Below are 10,322 nucleotides of genomic sequence, written 5' to 3' on the forward strand. Positions count from 1 at the left end.
TGATGAGACAAAAATAGAGCTTTTTGGTCTAAACTCCACTCGCCGTGTTTGGAGGAAGAAGAAGGATGAGTACAACCCCAAGAACACATCCCAACCATGAAGCATGGAGGTGGAAACATCATTCTTTGGGGATGCTTTTCTGCAAAGGGGACAGGACGACTGCACTGTATTGAGGGGAGGATGGATGGGGCCATGTATTGCGAGATCTTGGCCAACAACCTCCTTCCCTCAGTAAGAGCATTGAAGATGGGTCGTGGCTGGGTCTCCCAGCATGAAAACGACCCGAAACACACAGCCAGGGCAACTAAGTAGTGGCTCTGTAAGAAGCATCTCAAGTTCCTGGAGTGGCCTATCCAGTCTCCAGACCTGAACCCAATAGAAAATCTTTGGAGGAAGCTGAAAGTCCGTATTGCCCAGCGACAGCCCTGAAACCTGAAGGATCTGGAGAAGGTCTGTATGAAGGAGTGGGCCAAAATCCCTTCTGCAGTGTGTGCAAACCTGGTCAAGAACTACAGGAAACGTATGATCTATGTAATTGCAAACAGGTTTCTGGACCAAATATTAAGTTCTGCTTTTCTGATGTATCAAATACTTATGTCATGCAATAACATGCAAATGAATTACTTAAAAATCATACAATGTGATTTTCTGTATTTTTGTTTTAGATTCAGTCTCTCACAGTTGAAGTGTGAATAAAATTACAGACCTCTACATGCTTTGTAAGTAGGAAACCTTCAAAATCGGCAGTGTATCAAATACTTGTTTCCCCCCCCCACGGTATATATTCAATATGTAGTTTTAGAATTGTTCCACAATTCCCCCCCCCCCCCCCCCCCCCCCCCCATAGGAACATAACACAAGAATGTCCTTCACAGAGGACTGAAAAGGAACCAGCCCTTTTTATTTGGCACTAGAGCTCAAACTCCCCTCAATAGAATAAATAACGTTAAAAGGTAACCCTCTAGCCATCAGATTGGCACTCTCAGGGGCCAGGCCCATAGGAACCAAATCTCCGGCTTTGCGTGCCAAACCTGGCCATGTGTCGCCCGAAGGGAGAGCATGTACACATTACTCCACAGCAATGGGGAGCACCAAGGTTAGGAGGGAGAGAGACTGAGTCCCTCACTGTATGCCACTACCGCCATAAATATTGCTGGTTCTGACCAGCACAAGCTGGCCCGACAAAGGTGGAAGGAAGCACCTGATACCCTTAGGGGGATGTGTCTGTCATCAGCATCCTGCATGATACAACTCAACTCATGGGAGCCCCCTGACAATAACAGTGGGTCCCACCACTGGGCCAGAACCTGTAGGCCCGATGGGGAGACCCAAAGCAACCGGTTTAGGCTGTGAAATGCATTTATGTGAGCAACTTGCACTCAGCGCTGGAAAGGCCACAACACCAATAACCCCAGGGGAATGGCTTCTACCACAGAAGTCATCCTCCCCATTAGGCCTAGGCACTGGTGAAAACACACTGCCGTGACCCAGCTGAAATTTAGAGACCTAGAGACTGAGTATAGGAAACCAGCATGTATGCATGTAACACTGCTTGCCCCCAGCCCGTCAACTGTAACAGCTGGCGGCTCGTGATGCATTCTGAATTCATAGACTCTTAGGTGCTTGCTGAGGACACATAGGTCTCGACCCCGTTTCGGAACCAGGATTTACCGGCTGTACCAGCCGTCCTGGAGCCAACATGGAATCCACTCGGATTGCCCGCTTCGGGAACAGTCGATGTGATGACCCCACAGAAGTGTGGGGAACGCGCAACAAATTGTACCCTGTACCCTGACTGTTCACATGATCCAGAGTAACACTGCGCATGCAAGCCATTGGTTCGAGCAGAAAACGAGCCTCCTGTCAAGTGCCATCTGAAGGAGTGGGACGCCACATTGTGGACTGGGGGAGATTGGTTCTTCTTCCCTTTCCACTGCTCTCGACCACCATTTGTCTGGATGTGGCGAATGAACATTTTCCATTGAACCCACATTCAAATCAAATTCTAATAGTCACATGCACCAAATACAACAGGATACAACAGAATACAACCTTACAGTGAAATGTTTACTTACGAGCCCCTAACCAACAATGCAGTTAAATAAAATACAGATAAGAGATAAAAGTAACAAGTAATTAAAGAGCAGCAGTGAAATAACAATAGTGAGACTATATACAGGGGGGTACTGATACAGAGTCAATGTGCAGGGGCACCGGTTATTTGAGGTAGTATGTATATGTAGGTAGAGTAATTCAAGTGACTATGCATAGATGACAACAGAGAGTAGCAGTGGTAAAGAGGAGGGGGGCACTGCAAATAGTATGGGTTGCCATTGGACTAGATGTTTAGGAGTCTTATGGCTTGGGGGTAGAAGCTGTTTAGAAAACTCTTGGACCTAGACTTGGCACTCCGGTATCGCTTGCTGTGCGGTAGCAGAGAGAACAGTCTATGACTCGGGTGGCTGTAGTCTTTGACACTTGTTCAGGCCTTCCTCTGACACCGCCTGGTATAGAGATCCTGGATGGCAGAAAGCTTGGCCCCAGTGATATACTGGGCCATTCACACTACCCTCTGTAGTGCCTTGCGGTCGGAGGCTGAGCACTTGCCATAGCAGGCATTGATGCAACCAATCAGGAAGCTCTCGATGGTGCAGCTGTAGAACCTTTCGAGGATCTGAGGACCCATGCCAAATCTTTTCAGTCTCCTGAGGGGGAATAGGTTTTGTCGTGCTGTCTTCACGATTGTTTTTGTGTGCTTGGACCATGTCAGTTTGTCGGTGATGTGGACACCAAGGAACTTGAAGCTCTCAACCTGCTCCACTGCAGCCTGTCGATGAGAATGGGGATGTGCTCGGTCCTCTTTTTCCTGTAGTCCACAATCATCTCCAATGTCTTGATCACGTTGAAGGAGAGGTTGTTGTCCTGGCACCACACGGCCAGGTCTCTGACGTCCGCCCTATAGGCTGTCTCGTCAGGCCTACTACTGTTGTGTCATCGGCAAATTTCATGATAGTGTTGGAGTCGTGCCTGGCCTTGCAGTCATGAGTGAATATGGAGTACAAGAGGGGACTGAGCTTGCACCCCTGAGGGGCCCCTGTGTTGAAGATCAGCGTGGCGGATGTGTTGTTACCTACCCTTAACATCTGGAGGCGGCCCATTAGGATGTCCAGGATACAGTTGCAGAGGGAGGTGTTTAATCCCAGGGTCCTTAGCTTATTGATGAGCTTTGAGGGCACTATGGTGTTGAACAATGAGCTGTAGTCAATGAATAGCATTCTCACATAGCTGTTCCTTTTGTCCATGTGGGAAAGGGCAGTGTGGAGTGCAATAGAGATTGCACCATCCATGAATCTATTGGGGCGGTATGCAAATTGGAGTGGGTCTAAGGTTTCTGGGATGATGGTGTTGATGTGAGCCATGACCACCCTTTCAACGCAGTTCATGGCTACACACTTGAGTGTTATGGGTCGGTAGTCGTTTAGGCAGGTTATCTTCGTGTTCTTGGGCACAGAGACTGTGGTGGCCTGCTTAAAACATGTTGGCATTACAGACTCGGACAGGGAGAGGTTAAAAATGGCAGTGAAGACACTTGACAGTTGGTCAGCGCATGCTCGCAGTACACGTCCTGGTAATCCATCTGGCCCTGCGGCCTTGTGAATGTTGACCTGTTTAAAAGTCTTACTTACATCGGATGCGGTGAGCGTGATCACACAGTCTTCCGGAACAGCTAGTGCTCTCATGCATGTTTCAGTGTTATTTGCCTCGAAGCGAGCACAGAAGTAATTTAGCTCGTCTGGTAGGCTCGTATCACCGGGCAGCTCTCGGCTGTCCTTCCCTTTGTAGTCTGTAATGGCCGGTGTAGTATGATTCGAATTCACTTGTGGGAGATACAAAACTTTTGACACCCATGAACTCTGGAACTTTGGATTGACGACTGTTTATGTGCCAAGGTTTGCCTGACGCCTGCCACTCTGGGTTCAGGGGCTCCAGCAATCATTGACATACCCCAACTGGCAGTGTCACTTGGGGGTACTTTTGTCACATCGAGCTTCACTTGGTTTAGGCAGTAGAATGTGTCCCGGCACCCAGCACTGTACCGCACACATTTAACAATAGACTCAGATAAAAAAACGCTATCATGGAGGTTATCATGCCCACCAGTGTCCCTTGTGGACAGAGTGAATAGCCCAACTCCTTACTCTTACCTTGGGGAAATGTACACTACATCGCCAATAGTAGGTGGACACCTGCTCGACGAACCTCTCATTCCAGTCAAGTTCATCCACACCAATCTCGACAAACCCATTTACAGTTGAAGTCGGAAGTTTACATACACTTAGGTTGGAGTCATTAAAACTTGTTTTTCAACCACTCCACAAATTTTTTGTTAACAAACTACAGTTTTGGCAAGTCGGGTAGGACATCTACTTTGTGCATGACACAAGTAATTTTTCCAACAATTGTTTACAAACAGATTATTTCACTTATAATTCACTGTATCACAATTCCAGTGGATCAGAAGTTTACATACACTAAGTATCTAAGCATGCCTTTAAACAGCTTAGAAAATTGCAGAAAATGATGTCATGGCTTTAGAAGCTTCTGATAGGCTAATTGACATAATTTGAGTCAATTGAAGGTGTACCTGTGGATGTATTTCAAGGCCTACCTTCAAACTCAGTGCCTCTTTGCATGACATCATGGGAAAATCAAAAGAAATCGGCCAAGACCTCAGAAAAAAAAGTGTGGACCTCCACAAGTCTGGTTCACCCTTGGGAGCATATTCCAAATGCCTGAAGGTACCACGTTCACCTGTACAAACAATAGTATGCAAGTATAAACACCATGAAACCATGCAGCCGTCATAACGCTCAGGAAGGAGACGTGTTCTGTCTCCTAGAGATGAACGTACTTTGGTGCGCAAAGTGCAAATCAATCCCAGAACAACAGCAAAGCACCTTGTGAAGATGCTGGAGGAAACAGGTACAAAAGTTTCTATATCCACAGTAAAAAAAAGTCATATATCGACATAACCTGAAAGGCCACTCAGCAAGGAAGAAGCCACTGCTCCAAAACCGCCATAAAAAAAAAACAGGACTACGGTTTGCAACTGCACATGGGGACAAAGATCGTACTTTTTGGAGAAATGTCCTCTGGTCTGAAACAAATGTTTGGCCATAATGACCATCGTTATGTTTGGAGGATAAAGGGGGAGGCTTGCAATCTGAAAAACACCATCCCAACTGTGAAGCACGGGGGTGACAGCATCATGTTGTGGGGGTGCTTTGCTACAGGAGGGACTGGTGCACTACACAAAATAGATGGCTTCATGAGGATGGAAACCTATGTGGATATTTTGAAACAACATCTCAAGACATCAGTCAGGAAGTTAAAGCTTGGTCATAAATGGGTCTTCCAAATGGACAATGACCTCAAGCATACTTCCAAAGTTGTGGCAAATGGTTTAAGGGCAACAAAGTCAAGGTATTGGAGTGGCCATCACAAAGCCCTGACCTCAATCCTATAGAAGATTTGTGGGCAGAACTGAAAAAGCCTGCGCGAGCAAGGAGGCCTACAAGCATGACTCAGTTACACCAGCTCTGTCAGGAGGAATGGGCCAAAATTCCCCCAACTTATTGTGGGGAGCTTGTGGAAGGCTACCCGAAATGTTTGACCCAAGATAAACTATTTTAAAGGCATTGCTACCAAATACTAATTGAGTGTGTGTAAACTTCTGACCCACTGGGAATGTGATGAAAAAAAAAAGCTGAAATAAATCAATCTCTCTACTATTATTCTGGCATTTCACATTCTTAAAATAAAGTGGTGATCCTAACTGACCTAAGACAGGGAATTTTTACTAGGATTAAATGTCAGGAATTGTGAAAAACTGTAAGGAAGCGTTTCACTGTAAGGTCTCTACAGCTGTGGTATTCGGCGCATGTGACGAATACATTTTGATTTGATACAGAAGATAGCCCAATTTGGTAAAAGACCAAGTCCCTATTATGGCAAGAACAGCTCAATTAAGCAAAGAGAAATTACAGTCCATCATTACTATTAGACATGGTCAGTCAATGCGGAACATTTCAAGAAGTCGCAAAAACCATCAAGCGCTGTAATGAAACTGGATCTCATGAGGACCGCCACAGGAAAGGAAGACCCAGAGTTACCTCTGCTGCAGAGGATAAGTTCATTAGAGTTACCAGCCTTAGAAATTGCAGCCCAAATAAATGCTTCACAGAGTTCAAGTAACAGACACATCTTAAGATCAACTGTTCAGAGGAGACGCTGTGAATCAGGCCTACATGGTCGAATTGCTGAAAAGAAAGGACACCAATAAGAAGAAGAGACTTGCTTGGGATAAGAAACACGAGCAATGGACATCTGATGAGTCCAAATGTTCGATTTTTGGTTTCAACCGTTGTGTCTTTGTGAGACACAGAGTAGTTGAACGGATGATCTCCGCATGTGTGGTTCCCACCGTGAAGCATGGAGGAGGAGGTGTAATTGTGTGGGAGGGCTTTGCTGGTAACACTGTCAGGAATTTATTTAGAATTCAAGGCACACTTAACCAGCATGGCTACCACAGCATTCTGCAGCGATACACCACCCAATCTGGTTTGCGCTTAGTGGGACTATAATTTTTTTTAACAGGACAATGACCTAACACACCGCTAGGCTGTGTAAGGGCTATTTGACCAAGGAGAGTGATGGGGTGCTGCATCAGATGACCTGGCCTCCACAATCACCCAACCTCAACCCAATTGAGATGGTTTGGGATGAGTTGGACCACAGAGTGAAGGAAAGCAGCCAACAAGTGCTCAGCATATGTGGGAACTCCTTCAAGACCATTGGAAAAACATTCCAGGTGAAGCTGGTTGAGAGAATGCAAAGAGTATGCAAAGAAGGTGGCTACTTTGAAGAATCTAAAATCTAATTAGATTTGTTTAACACTTTTTTGTTCCTACATGATTGCATATGTGTTATTTTATAGTTTATAATATTTTCTATTATTCAACTATTTTTTATTTATTTTATTTTTATTTTACCTTTATTTAACCAGGTAGGCAAGTTGAGAACAAGTTCTCATTTACAATTGCGACCTGGCCAAGATAAAACAATGTAGAAAATAGTAAAAATACAGAAAAACCCTTTTAATCTGTAGGTGTGTCCAAACTTTGGACTTGTACTGTATGAAAATAAGTTATGTTTTGATTTTTAATACGTTTGCAAAAAAATCTAAAAACCTGTTTTCGCTTTGTCATTATAGGGTATTGTGTGTAGATTGCTGAGGATTACATGGTTTACACATACTGAGACAGAAGGCCAGCATCCCGGAGTCGCCTCTTCACTGTTGACGTTGAGACTGGTGTTTTGCCGGTACCATTTAATGAAGCTACCAGTTAAGGACTTGTGAGGCGTCTGTTTCTCAAACTAGACAATGTAATGTACTTGTCCTCTTTCTCAGTTGTGCACTGGAGCCTCCCACTCCTCTTTCGATTCTGGTTAGGGCCAGTTTGCGCTGTTCTGTGAAGGTAGTACACAGCGTTGTACGAGATCTTCAGTTTCTTGGCAATTTCTCGCATGGAATAGTTCATTTCTCAGAACAAGAATAGACTGTCGAGTTTCAGAAAAAAGTATTTGTTTTTGGCCATTTTGAGCCTGTAATTGAACCCACAAATGCTGATACTCCAGATACTCAACTAGTTTAAAGAAGGCCAGTTTAATTGCTTCTTTAATCTGAACAACAGTTTTTAGCTGTGATAACATAATTGCAAAAGAGTTTTCTAATGATCAATTGGCCTTTTAAAATGATAAACTCCATTAGCTAAAACAACATGCCATTGGAACACAGGAGTGATGGTTGTTGATAATGGGCATCTGTACGCCTACGTAGATATTCCATAAAAAAATTGTTCTTTTAAAAACAAGGACATTTCTAAGTGACCCCAAACTTTTGAACGGTAGTGTAAGTATTCAGACCTTTTGCTATGAGACTCGAAATTGAGCTCAGGTGCATCCTGTTTCCATTGATCATCCTTGAGACGTTTCTACAACTTGATTGGAGTCCACCTGTGATAAATTCAATTGATTGGACATGATTTGGAAAGGCACACACCTGTCTATAAAGGAATTGTCCGTAAGAGCTTCGAGACAGGATTGTGTCGAGGTACGGATCTGGAGAAGGGTACCAAAACATTTCTGCAGCATTGAAAGTCCCTAAGACCACAGTGGCCTCCATCATTCCTAAATAGAAGAAGTTTGTAACCACCAAGACTCTTCCTAGAGTTGAGCAAAGAGGGGAGAAGGGCCTTGGTCAGGGAGATGACCAAGAACCCACTGGTTACTCTGACAGAGCTCCAGAGTTCCTCTGTGGAGATGGGAGAAACTTCCAGGACAACCATCTCCGCAGCACTCCAGCAATCAGGCCTTTATAAGTAGAATGGCCAGACGGAAGTCACACCTCAGTAAAAGGGACATGACAGCCCGCTTGGAGTTTGCCAAAAGGCACCTAAAGGACTCTCAGACCATGAGAAACAAGATTCTCTGGTGTGATGGAACAAAGATTGAACTGTCTTGCCTGAATGCCAAGCGTCACGTCTGGAGGAAACCTGGCACCATCCCTACGGTTAAGCATGGTGAAGGCAGCATCATGCTGTGGGGATGTTTTGAATGGCAGGGTCTGCGAGACTCGTCAGGATTGAGGGAAAGATGAACAGAGCAAAGTGAGATCCATGATGAAAACCTGCTCCAGAGGGCTAAGTGCCTTAGACTGGGGTGAAGGTTCACCTTCCAACAGGACAATGACTGTAAGGACGAGTCTCTGAATGTCCTTGAGTGGCCCATCCAGAGCTCGGACTTCAACCCGATCTAACATCTTTGGAGAGACCTGAAAATACCTGTGCATAGACACTTCCCATCCAACCTGACGGAGTTTGAGAGGATCAGCAGAGAAGAATGGGAGAAACTCCCCAAATACAGGTGTTGCAACAAGCTCATACCCAAGAAGACTCGAGGCTGTAACTGCTGCCAAGTGCTTCAACAAAGTACTGAGTTAAGGGTCTGAATACTTATGGAAATGCGATTTTTTTTTCTCCCCAGCTTTTTATTTTAATACATTTTCAAAAATGTCAAAAAACATGTTTTTTCTTTGTGTGAATGTTATTTTTCTGTTTTTATTTTAATAAATGTGCAAAAATGTCTAAACCTGTATTGTGTGTAGACCTACATGGTTTTGTGTGTAGATTGAGGGGGGGGGGGGGGGGGATATTGAATCCATTGTAGAATAAGGCTGTAATGTAACAAAATGTGGAACAAGTCAAGCAGTCTGAATACTTTCCAAATGCACTGTACATACAAAGTTAAGTCTCTAAGTCAAACGGTGTGACGGATATGAGCATTGAAGTGAGACCGCGTATAACAGCAACCCCTTATAGGCCAATCTATGCCATTTGACCAAGTTACTCATGGCCTCTAGTCTGTGTGCCAAATTTGAAAAGTTGCCAATCCATGCTTGAATTATTTATTAAAGTCAAGGAACAATTATTCATAGAATAAAAATAGGTTTGCTGTGAAACCTTAATAAGGGATTAGTAGGTCTGCAGGTCTGAATAATCTATGTTATGATTGATTGTCCATTACTTTGAGCCAAGGGCAAAATTGTGGTGCAGATATTGCTTGGGAAAAACAGTAGGCAGGGTGTCCAGGGGTCCTCTCCTGGAATTTAACATTTTAAAACTAATTTCCTGCAATTCTACAGTTTGACATGACTTACTTTGCCTCTTATGTAGGGTATATAGAGTGGTATTTTGAAAACAGAGTATGAGGGCTCCCAAGTGGCACAGTGGTCTAAGGCACTGCATCTCTACAGACCCTGGTTCGATTCCAGGCTGTGTCGGAACCGGCCGTGATTGGGGGTCCCATAACACGGCGCACAATTGGCCCAGTGTTGTTCGGGTTAGGGTTTGGCCGTCATTGTAAATAAGGATTTGTTCTTAACTGACTTGCCTAGTTAAAGGTTCAATTCAAATTAAAATGAAGTTTAAAAGTTCATATTCATATCCAAATAATGGTGTTGACTCATCCTATACTCGTATTGGTGGCCAAAGAATAAATGAGAGATTCTTTATTTTTACAAAACCCCACCTCAAACAAATCACTTGTTCCTCCTGAGGAGGAGCTGGCCAATCAGCGGTCTACTTGCATGAACGTTTTAAAGACGGGTATACTCCCACACCATTCCAACATAGAAAAGCTTTATTTTTTTAAAAAACATACTTAATTCCAGGAAAACTATTTAAGTCATATTGTAGTTAATT

Source organism: Oncorhynchus kisutch, linkage group LG4 (genome assembly GCF_002021735.2).
Source record: "Oncorhynchus kisutch isolate 150728-3 linkage group LG4, Okis_V2, whole genome shotgun sequence".
Taxonomy (NCBI): domain Eukaryota; kingdom Metazoa; phylum Chordata; class Actinopteri; order Salmoniformes; family Salmonidae; genus Oncorhynchus; species Oncorhynchus kisutch.